The sequence below is a fragment of the Rhinolophus sinicus genome, linkage group LG04, assembly GCF_036562045.2.
Source record: "Rhinolophus sinicus isolate RSC01 linkage group LG04, ASM3656204v1, whole genome shotgun sequence".
Taxonomy (NCBI): Eukaryota; Metazoa; Chordata; class Mammalia; order Chiroptera; family Rhinolophidae; genus Rhinolophus; species Rhinolophus sinicus.
In genome coordinates, this window is record NC_133754.1 from 122,462,781 (window position 1) to 122,475,045 (window position 12,265).

Below are 12,265 nucleotides of genomic sequence, written 5' to 3' on the forward strand. Positions count from 1 at the left end.
TCCGCATGCTACACCGTTACTGAGACCTGTCCTTATTGAAACCTGGTATCTTGACCTTGATTTACCTGGCTATATCTTTTACTCTTCTGAAGAGCTGACTGCAGCCTTCATTTTAATACAGATGGATGCATTTTGTTCTGATATTTTAGACATGGGAAATAGTAGCTGTCCTTGGGAGCTGCTGTGTGTTACACATGATAATTTTGATTTGAGTTTAGACCGATCCAATGCACTTATTTCTGTAACCTTGGCCCTTAATGAAGAATAAATAAGAATTTTAGTGTAGGCCAATATAATGTGAGCTAAGGTGCACCTCTAATCTGACACTCACTTATTCTAGAGTTTAACTCTTATAAAGCCATAGTGAATTGACCAAAAATATCATGAGAAAGTGATTAGACAAAGATGTGTAAGGACTCAGTACATACAAACTTTTGTCAAATTGGAGGTATTGGTACTTAGTGTGTAGAAAGCCTTTTATCCACGTTAGGCTGAAAACTTACCTTAAGGGGTAATAGTAATCAGTTGTGAAGGGGAGAACACAAATACCTTGTCAGTGTTTGTATTTAAATAAAATGTCAGAATTTCAGTTCTTTTTATTTAGTAAGTTCTCTATTGTGACTGCTTTGTCTTGGAATCTCATACACTAGATTAGTAAACACATAAAATTATCATAGTGTGTTATTTAATGTCAAATGTTGGTCTGTTCCCAGTTCACATCTTACACAACCCTGGGAGGAGAGAATTGACCTAAATCACATCTGAGACATTGCAGAACGGGCAGGATGCGCTGTTTGCTTAGGACCCCATGCTGCCTCCTCTCACTAGAGAAGGGACTGGAAGTTCATGAGGACTTTTTGTTTCTTTTCTTTTAAGGAAAATTACCATGGATTCTGGGGGGGGGGGGGATCAATAGCATTAAAGTAGTACTCAGCAACCTTCAAGATTTGCAGTTGATAGAGAATAATGCAATGTGCCCTATAAAACCCTCAATTTTGGAGTCCTCGGCTTATTTTTAGCTGTGGCTTTTTAGTTAATGCAAAGAGGTGCAAGTATAGTTTTCTTCTAGTTGCTTCCTGAAATTCCTGAAACTTTCCACGCTGACTTTTCAGTTCAGGAGAGTCTTGGGAAACTAACTAGGCATTGGGGGGGGGGGGGGTGCTTGCTCTTGGTTCCGACCTCTGTTTGTAGAGAATTCTCTCTTTCTAGAGAATTGGAAAGAATGGTGAGTTAATTACCTCAGGAATTGAACCACATTGTAATTGCTCTGATATTCACTGTGAAATGGATGCAGGGACAGTTCTGCAGTACTTGGAAAACTTGCACCTGAAACAAAATAGCAACTTCGGTGCTGTGGAAGAATGCATTGGCCCTGCCTCCCCTCTCCCCTGGTAGGTCATTTCCTCAGCCACCTCCCTGCTGGTAAACACACTGGTAACAGTGCAGCTGGCAGGCCCAGCCGCTGAAGGTCTGTCCCACCACCTGCCCCCTCTGCCAGTTCCAACCAGGTTTTCATGGGGAGCTATTGGTCTTTCCACTTCTGTTTCTCCTTTCACTCTGTTCTACCTCCGAAATGTAACAGTGGTAGGTCACGAGAGACATCTTTTAGAGAGTTTGATACTGAAATTTGTTTATATTAATCCAAGGGCTTCTGGTAAAATGCAAGGTGATCTTTACTTTTTGTGTGCTGGTGCCCCACCCGCCCCCCACACTTAATAAGCTCCGCCCCTTTCTGGGATCAGAATATTTACCATGTTTCCCTGAAAATAACACCTAGCCGGACAATCAGCTCTAATACGTCTTTTGGAGCAAAAATTAATAAAACCTGGTCTTATACTACAGTAAGGTAAGACCGGGTCTTACATTAATTTTTGCTCCAAAAGACGCATTAGAGCTGATTGTCCGGCTAGGCCTTATTTTCAGGGAAACAGGGTACTTTAGTTGGAATTAACTTTCTCCTCAGTCTCCAGAAGGGGCAGCGTATATTTAATTCTTTGTGGACAAGATGGCTTTCTAGTCCCAATGCAGAGGAGTGTAGCATGCCAGAATGTGTCTCATTTTAGAGTATGTCGAGTACATGTGGCAGTCATATTAGGATGTTTAGTGGCACAGAATTGATGCTTTTCTGCTTCATTCTTTCTTAAGGTTATTCCTTGAAATATTTCATAGATGCTGAGGTCTAAAATTAAAGATCCTGAGTTTAGATGGTATGTGTCCAATGGTTCAGATGAAGTCCCCCCACTTCAGCCCATTATTAGTTGTATTAGATTAGTGCAAAAATAATTGCCATTTAAAAGGTTAAAAATAATTGCCAAAGCCACAGTTACTTTCACACCAACCTCATACCTCTGAGTGGTCTCTGAGGTGCCATTTTCAGGCAAGTTGCACCAGGAATCCTTGTCTCCTCTCCCCCCCCCCCCCCCCATGTCAGCACTGGTCTTCTGACCGGCTCTACTGTCATGGTAGAAAAGTCGTAGCCGCCCCCCCCCCCCCCCTGCAGGTGACCTTTAGGCTGTGATGTTGGTTCACTTGAGATTCAGCCCCTGCAGGAACCAGCACCTTCAGGCAAAAGGAGTGAAGCTGGTATGAGGGGAACTGCAGAGAACATGCTCCATTTAAAGGGCAGCCTGCTGGCTGGTGGCTCTGGGAATGTGGCTTCTGGTGCCAGTCTCTTTTTGTTTGTTTTTTAAAGAGAAGCCAGAGGTTTTTTTTGTTTGTTTTTTTAATAAATGTGAAGTTGCTAAATTGGTCAAGTTCTAAATGTTGAATGCTAATTAAAAAAGAAAAAGGCATTGGATGGACCAGGTGATCCATTTGCAGACTGAGTCTGCCTCCTGGCTTCCAGTTGTGACCTTGGCCTGGAGATGTGCAGGGGTGTTCATTGCGTGGCTGCTGCTTCCCACTATCTCCTGGTTGTCCGCCAGGAGGCGTGTGCGTGGTTATGCGTGGTTACTGATGACTGTTTGTGTGACCTTCATTATTTCTCCTTTTGGAATTTGTGTATGGTTTATTTAAGCAGGGTCTATTGTTGTCTGTTAATTTTATTTTTGGCTTTATTAACTATGGTCATTAGACTCGGCCATTTGTTTGAATGCATATATACTTAGGAAGACTTGACTTCCTCCCTCCTTGTGCCCCCCTCCCCCCACAACTTTTCTACCCTCGGGGCACAGCTGCTGTTGTCTTGTTCACCATGCCAGTGGGTGCACGATGAGCTTTATACCATAAAGAATGTTTAAAGTGACCACCTGGCTGTCGTCGTTTCTGTTGGCCATGTTGAATAGGAATTAGTGTGTAGCCAATCCTGACAGGTAAATAAGAGGATTCATTTGTTTGCATTTTGGTCAGTTCTTAATATAGGAGGCCGGACAGTTTGCCGTTAATCTCAGCAAGTCAAGCATATGGGTCATTTTCAGTTAGAACAGAAGTAACTTTGGTGAAATACTGTTGCGTCTGGGCCAGTGATGCATAGTAATTGTTTGTTCCTGATCTGGTGGCAGTGAAATTCGCTCTAATGAGTGTTCCCATGCAGGGGAAATTTTCTCCAGTCTTAATTTAGTCCTCCTGCTTCAACCTTGATGATTTCCTTCCTCCCTCCTTATTTTTGCTCTAATCCAAATAGAGAATGAAAGATAGTATCCTCTTTCCTCAGCTCAGTTCTAAGTCCTGTAGTCCCGGATCTTGGCTGTGAATCCTGGGAGTTAGTCTGACACTCAGTGGCTTTCATAAAAGCATGCTTGGGTGGGGCTAAAGTTATAAAAAAAAAAAATCATTTCTAAACCATTCTATTTTTATATGATGATCCTCAACCAGAGATTGGCATTCAAAATCAAGTCAAGGAACTCCTTAAAATGTGAAAGAAAGTGTACTTGGGTAGATCTCTGCTGTCTTTATAGAAAAAGAGTGAAAAATTTGGGTTCGGGGCCATAACCTCAAGAATAGCTTGAGGTTCCCCCCTCCTCCCCACACACATCCATTTGAGATTAAAGTAGTAAATGATGGCAAAACGTCTTCCTTTTAGGCAGATCTAAAAGAGATGGCAGTTTTAAGTGCTATAGAGTACTATATTGCTTGTTACATAGTAGGTACTTTTGGAAAGTCTTGTCCATGATAAAATACTGTCTTTCCTGCCAATTTGTGTGTTAAATCTACTGTATTTGAGAGGGTTGTTTTAAAGAACGTGCTTTTTATATGGGACAAAGGCATAGCAGGATATGGATACCAAGAAACTCTTCACAGTCTTAAATCAGAGGAATTTCAACTTGTGCTTCCTTTTAAATTTCAAGTTTCCATGAGGCAGAAATCCAGTTTAATGTCTAAATGTGTTATTATTTTCTAGCATTTTAAACATTGGGAAGCAAAATGTTTCATTTCTGCTCAAATACATGTCCAGGCTCAGATGTTTAAGTTAGAGGTGGTAGTTTCCATAGCAACAGTGACTTTGCCCTTTTATCTTTTTCTTCGATAGCACAATATTTAGCAAGGGTCATCCAGAGAGATTATTATTCCTGTCTGTGTGTTCTGACTTCTCTGGGTGCAGGTGTGTTCCCAGAATGCTCCACGAGAGGTAGAACGGGAGCATGTTTTGGGCATTCTTGTTTCCCCACATCCAGCACCGGGCTCCAGTCACATCCACTGAATCCGAGATGCTGCTTTCCTGGCCTCCAGCTTCCTGAGACCTTGGCTGAGCTGGAAGAGAGAGGGGGTTCACTTCCAGTGTGGTTGGTCTTGGGTTTTCACATTAGTGGTGAGATTTGCTAATTTTGACCTGGTGATGTCAGTGGACCACTCCTCCTGTCTTGCCCTCGCTCCCTTTTTTCCTGAGACATATGTTGTTTTAACAAAGGCATCTAGCTAGGAATTTTTAAAACAATATTGATTGAATGAGCAGATAATATAAGAATTAGGTGTATCTGGAAAGGGATGTGTGTGTGTGTTAGTGGAAGGGAATGGCAGCCTACTTACCAGAAGGCCACTGGCCCCTTTGTGAGTCACCTGCAGTGATGGTTCCCCCAGGTATAGAGAGTTGCAGTGGAAAGTTTCCCACTTGGCAGGGAATGTAAAACCACAAGAAAAACCCCACAAAGAAGTGGGATTTTTTTTTTACTCGCCACCTTGAATTACACTTCATGGCATTGATGCACTTTCTCTTTATAAGTCTCTGTGCACATTTACTGCTGAAGAGACAAAGGTGAGCGCGTGGGCTCACGAGCACAGAAGCAGAGTGTCTGGACCAGCTAAGCGTTTCACACACGGCTTCCTGGAGGCACTGTGCTTCCTTCCTTTCGAGTGCTGAGGATGCTTCCACTGCCAGGAGAAGAAGGGTAGCGAGGCTTTTGCAGGCAGAGAAAAGAGCGTGAGTAACAGTGGGAAGCAGCCTGGGTGTGGGAGGGACCCCTGGGAGTGGGGTAGAGCCTCCTGTGTGCCATGTGCAGTGGTGGGCATGCCCCAGGGAGAGGGGGTGGGAGAGCGGTCGTGGCGGGTGTCTCGCTGCGGCGTGAGGTGTTGCTTTGCAGGCAGTGTGGAGGCATCGAGGGGCAGAAAAAGAGAGATGCTTGTGGGATGCTGACCCCCTTTTTAGGTAGATGGCTGTAGCTGTGGAATGAAGAGTGTATTTGAGAAGGGGCAAGACTGGAAGCAGAGAGATGGGTTAGGAGGCTTTAGACCCAGTCTTAGCACTGGTTTCAAATCCTAGCTTCTCGACTCAATAGCTGTACGGACTCTTGACGTTTTGAAATCCTCATTTGTGAATTGAAGATAATGTATATAGCTCATAGTACATGAGAGGATTAAGTGGGATTTTGTTTGTAAAATACCTAGCTTGAGTACTTGCCCAGGATAAGGAATCAATAAATGCTAATTTCTTTCCCTTCCTCACTTTTCCTTACCCTCTTTCAGTGGTAGGATTCATTAAATTCTACCATGAGAGTCAAATAATCTGAACCTCTTTTCTGTAGCAAAAGATAAAACCCAAATCCTATGATTTGGTTCAGAGAGTTCAGGAGAATGCCTTATTTATTTTTTTTTTAATTAAAAATGATCTTAAAACAGAAGTGTGCAGGCTTAGAAAAGGAATGTTTAAATTCAGGTCACTATGAAAATTACGATAGAAAGATGGGAGGAGACTACAGACTGTATATGGATGTGTGTGGATCATTTCCCTGACCTGTGAATTGCAGATGCTGTGACACCATGTGACACATCTCAGTGTCAATCATGGATGAGACTTCTGCATGCTCTTTTATTCCCTATGTTGTAAATAATAAATCTAAATATAAGTAGAAAGAAGATGCTTATATCATCCTTGGAGTTCTTAGCAAAAGGAATGATGAGGTAGCAATGTCTAATCTTTTCTTTTTTAAAGTTTTTTTATTGGGGAATATTAGGGAACAGTGTGTTTTTCCAGGACCCATCAGCTCCAAGTCAACTCGTTTTCACTCTAGCTCTGGGGGCGCAGCTCACTGGCCCATGCGGGAATCGAACCGGTGACGTTGGTGTTATGAGCACTGCGCTCTAACCATCTGACGCAACCGGTAGCCCAGCAATTTATAATCTTAAATATTAAAACTCCCACAGTCTGAGCAGCTGAACATGAGAATATTGGAGAGGATGGAAGACATGTTCGTGTGTGTGTGTGTGTGTGTGTGTGTGTGTGTGTGTGGTGTGTGGTGGAGGGCTGTGTACTTTTAAAAGTAAGGTAGATGAAAATAGACAAAGCTTGTAATGCTGATATGAAACACTTAGGCTGCTGCCACTGTATATATTTAAATAGTCTTTGGAGGGCTGGGGTTAAAAATTGCAGCTCTTGAAGTAAAAATTCTTAATCTTCCTTAGTCACCATTTGTGACTGTGCTAAATGTGGTTTAACACAGCATCTGCTTCAGAGGCCCTGCGCAGGAGCTGGCAGCCATGATTGGGCAAAGTCTGTACATTGCACTTTCTGTCCATAGTGTTCTCCTTTCAAGTCAAGAGGCCCCCAAGACAACCCTGCACTCTTGTTGTCTATTTAGACAAGAAAAAAAAAAAAAAGGCTAAGCCTCAACTTAAAAGCAGATAAGCAAATTCTTCTCTGTAGTTAACATTTTAAAAGAGGCCTCTTCCTCTTCCAACAATGATTGTAGCCTCTATATTCACTTACCACTTAAGAGTTTGTAAAGTGCTTTGACATATTGTCTGACTAAATCATATGTACAGAATTGCAGCTCCTCTCCCTCTTCCCAGAGTAGACATAATTCAAAGGCTAGATGCCCTTGTGGTTTGAATCTTAAGAGAAACTTTCCTGTGTAAGATACAGCCTGGGATTGTGTGCTCTTTCCCCACTTCAGCCTGTGGGAGATAAGATACCACTTATCATCAGCTCTTAGAAATATGTGTGTACATGCCTCAGTAAGTTCTGGATACTACTTGTATATACTCACACACTTGGATATAGTCACACACTTGTATATACTCACACACACACTCAAATATACTTACACTTGCTTCATTGTTCATTTATACAAGGGTGGCCTTGCCCCCCTGTACTTTTAGAGATTCCTTAGGCATTTATTTAAAATGTGCTTTGCCTTAGTGATATTTAGATAACGTGCAGAGTAGGACGTCTGACAAGTTGAAGTGACGGTCATTGGTAGGGAACCTAAGCATCGTGGCTCCTTTCCATAGTAGGTGTCCAAGACCTGGGGTTAGGGCTGTGCCGACTCTGGATGTAATAAGCAGACAAGGTCTGAGGTTTAGAAAGGCTTTTCCTGGCCGTAGTGTAAAGAGTGAACTCCCTCCCTTCCTTCCTATCTTCTTGCATTAACTCTCTCACACATTCTTAGGCAGCAGAGTAACCAGAAATCTCCGTGTGATCCTCTCTCTCATGCCCCTTCCCTTAACTGGAATCACTAGAACTAAATATAATACTTGACTTGAGTTCTTGCCCCCTCCCTTTTCTCTCTTGAAAAGTAGTACATAACCAGGAGCTTAGTAAATAACCAGGAGCTTAATTACCATAACAAGTCGAGATGTGCCTTGGTGTTTCTTTCTTAGCTGGAAGGTAGTTTAAGGAAAGTTGTCTTTTTCCAAAGAAGGGGAAGAGGTGAACCAAAGGAAATGAAGTATCTTTCTTAGTATGATTCTTGTTTTTTAAGATGTTCCAGCTTTCCATTCTAAATAATTCATAGTCATGTTTTTAAATCAAAAGTGCTGTGTCTCTGGAGAATCTCAGGACTTTAGATATTATATCAACTGAAAGAAAAATCCGTTTCATAGTGGAGTGATGTATTTGAGACGATCACATTGCAGAGAGGAAGGAAGCAGGTGTCTGTTAATGAGGTTTACCCTCCTATAGTGGAGGGAGGGCTGAGCGGAGGCCATTGTTCCGCTCGCTGCAATGCGTTAATGAATTACAAGATTTTATATGTCCAGGGCCGCCTCTCTTTATTTTCAGTTTCTCTGAAGTTCAACAGAAATCATTTGTCGCCTCCCAACATTATGAAGGAAGTGTACCTTGTTTTGATGGCATTTTATTTTATTGATTTTATTTTGGTAAAAGTTACTTGAAGTTAAACACTAACTATATAGTTTTTGGTTTTCTATCTGTAAGTCCTGCTAAGTGACAGTGAAGAGTAAACTAACCTTCGTGGCCAAATGGGAGTATTGTGGTCCTTTATAACACTTGTGATTAAAACTGGTATTTGTGATCATAAAACTTTTATGTGTCCTGTAAGACTAGGCATACTTTCTGTTTTGGAGTTTGAATATGACAGTGTTTCAATGTCTGTTGTACAGAGGAGCTATGTTTTTAACCTACCTAATGAAAACACTCAACTACTGGGATTAATTCGAGGATTTCCAATCAGCCTTTCCCGATTTGTACTACCCTGAGGGGGTTCCCTGTAGCTGTGACTTTTGTAGAAGAATGTGAAGTTAATCCAATTTCTGTGTTGATTACTACTTTAACTGGCCTAATTTAGCTATTCAAATTTATCTGCCTATACCAAACAAGAACTCGGCTACAAAAACTGTGGGAGTAGTTGATTTTATTCTTATTATACTCATATCCCTCTTTAGGTTCTATTGCCAAATAATGACACGGCAATTAATTAGGCCCACTGAGGTTGGAATGAAAGAATGAGGCTGGAATGATTCATCACTAGAAGGTAGTGTGTTTTGGCTTGTAACCAAGATGGAGTTAACCCCTGGCTTACCACTGACTACCGTGAAGGTGTTTACCATATTTCCTTGAAAACAAGACCTAGCCGGACCATCAGCTCTAATGCATCTTTTGGAGCAAAAATTAATGTAACACCCGGTCTTATTTTACTATGATATAAGGCCCGGTCTTATATAATATCGGGTCTTATATTAATTTTTGCTCCAAAAGACGCTTTAGAGCTGATGGTCCAGCTAGGTCTTTTTTTTCGGGGAAACACGGTACATGGTCCTGTTGAAGAATACAGATTTTAAAGTTTACCTCCATTTCGCGGAAATGGCACTCTCATTACCTTAATTTTCTTTGTTTATAAACTTTTGGGGAGAACTTTGGAGATATTTTCTTATTTGGAACTCTTGACAGCTTTAATGGGGCCCTCATAGGTTACAAATCAATTTCTGAGTACTGTTCTGTCTTGTAGTTGCATCTTTTACTCTGATTTTTAAAAATTTTACATTTGCTGTTAAATGAATTACTTGCTGAATTCTTTTTGATGTAATATTTATGAATTTGGGTTTTTATATGTTGGGTTTCCTTGAGGAGATCTGTTTTTCTTTGACACAACTTTCCAGAGAAGCTATTTCTTTGCGTAATTATCTTGTACTCTTAGTGCCCGGAAATTAATAAATGCATTGGTGGTGTGTTTGAATGTGAGCAATTGGAATCTAAACCTATTTCTGGATAATGGATTTAACAGTTTGCTGACAAAGTTAAAGTAGCGTGTTAGTGACAGGCTTCCTCCTGGGTGTATCCTCTTCTCTGATCCCCCTGGATGGACTCACCCTCATCCTGCACCTTCATTCCTGCAGTTGTTTCTTCGCTGGTCTTCCTGCTTCCAAAGTTGCCGAGTCCTCCCACACAACCATAAGTCATTTATTTTCACAGTAGGCATGTGTTACGTACTCTTTTTGCCCAGAGCTTTTCTGTGGTTTCCTTTCTTCTTAAGGTGTCCTCTGATGGGTTTTAGGACACACCACCCCAAAATACACGCCTTGACATATTGAATATCTTTAGCTGAAGGAGTTTTAGAAAACAGCAGAAGCGGAAAGGTCACTCTGACTCTTCCCTCACCTCCTGTTCTTCCCTGAAACAAATTGTACAACTCCCCTGTGAAAGGTACCTTCCTTTTACCAGGAGGAAGACATTCTTATCAGCAGAGATTTGGGCCCAAGAAATCTGTACAAACCACCTTATTAAACTAACCCTTATCTTCCCTGTTACTTCATCATTTACGAGCACATTGTTTACTAGCCCCAAAGAAACCGGAGGCCAAACTGAGTCTGGGGCTCGTGCTGCCGGCGCTGCCCAGCCAGTAGACGACACAGCAGTTGGGTCATAGAATCCGTGTTTATTATCAGAGCACTGGTGGTCTGAGAAGCCAGCGAGTTACACCTCCAAAACCTGCCTTAACATTCTCAGGCCAGCTTGGGGTTTTTAAAGGAAAATCTGGGCATTCCTCCAGAGGCTACCTGAGGGTTCCAGGGGTCTGCGTGGAGCCTGCCCTGTGGCCACGTGATTCCATAGTGGCGTCAGCAACCCAGGAACAATGATGGGAGTTGCCCGGTGGACCATTGAGATTGTGATCAATAAGCCAAAGGGCATAAGTTTCAGGGTAATTTTTTAAAAGAAGGAACTAGGTGGGACTGGGAACTTCTGAGCTCAAGTCACAGGGGGATGACCTATTACTAAGCTACAGGTAGGTCAAGTCAAAGTGAGGCTGGGGATGTTGCAAGGCCTCTACTGTGGGGGTCCGAGCCGGACCCTGTCTCACAAACACCTCTGTTTTGTCATTTCTTCAGAAACTTAACTGTTCGTCTAAACAGTGTAAAAGCTCCCTGCTCAGATCACTTCTTCGGGTCTTCATTCTCTTGTGAAGGCTCCCAGGTACATGTAAAAATGCAATACAATTTGTATGCTTTTCTCTCGTTAGTCTGTCAGTTTAGTTTTAGGGTCCCTGGCTGGGTCTGAAGAGTTTCATAGAAAACTCGTTCCTCCCCTCTGCCTCCAAGGCCCTGTGTGATCTGACCTCTTACCTCTTAGATTCATCTCCCTCTATCTCCTTCTGGCTTGGGCCTGGCCGATCTCTGCCAGGAATGCTCCGCTTCCAGGTATCCCTGCGGGATGTATTTGTTTACTGCTACATCTGTAGCAAATAACTATAGACTTGGTGCTTAAAACAACACAAAGTTGTTATCTTACAGTGCTGAAGGTCACAGCCCCCTGCGGTGCACTGTGATTGAGATGGGCTGCATCAGGACGTGGCAGGGCTGCATTCCTCCTTGGAGGCTGTAGGGAGGGACAGCCTGTTTTCTTGCCCTTTCTAGCTCTGGAGGCTGCCCACATTCCTTTGTTGGTGGCTCCCTTCCATCTTCGAAGCCAGCGATGCTGCGTCCAGACTTTTTCACCTTGTGTCACTGTGACAACTGACTCTCCAGCCTCCCACTTCCATTCAGAAGGACTCTTCTAATTAATTGGGCCCACTTGGATAATCCAGGATAATCTCTCTACTTTCTCAAGGTCATCTGATTACCGTGTTTCCCCGAAAATAAGACCTAGCTGGGCAATCAGCTCTAATGCGTCTTTTGGAGCAAAAATTAATGTCAGACCAGGTCTTATTTTACTATAAGATCGGGTCTTATGTAAGACCGGGTCCTATATTAATTTTTGCTCCAAAAGACGCATTAGAGCTGATTGTCCGGCTAGGTCTTATTTTCGGGGAAACACGGTAGCAGCCTTAATTCTGTTTGCAATTTAAGTCCCTCATGTCATTAACATATTTATAGATTTCAGGGATTAGGTTGTAGACACCTACCCTGAGTCGTTATTCCACCTACTGCAGCAGTTGGCTCAGAGCTCACCTTCACGTTGAGGGCCGCTGTGAGAAACTACCCGTCTCAGCCTCCCCATTCTCAACACCCTTACTCTGCTCTCCGTTTTCTTTTATCCCAAAGCACACATGTCTAGCTAATACACTACTTTATTACATATGTTCGTTTGTGATCTGCTGCGCACACCTCCCATTGCAAATATACATTCCGGGACACGTCTTCATTGCTGTATCTCAAGTAC

General features: G+C 42.5%; 1 protein-coding gene across 35 annotated transcripts in view; it reads left to right on the forward strand.

Moving 5' to 3' along the window:
- Positions 1-12,265, forward strand: part of ELAVL2 (ELAV like RNA binding protein 2) — a 154,355-nt gene that overhangs the window by 65,489 nt on the left and 76,601 nt on the right. For 2 of the 35 annotated variants that reach the window (XM_074330315.1, XM_019752419.2), the window contains exon 1: positions 5,208-5,356. The exons of 31 other annotated variants lie outside the window; for them this stretch is intronic. The gene's annotated coding sequence lies outside the window, so the exon portion shown is untranslated. Of the gene's footprint in view, positions 1-5,207; positions 5,357-12,265 lie in introns of those variants that run through there. 2 more of the 35 variants (XM_019752415.2, XM_019752411.2) reach the window with 2 other exon arrangements.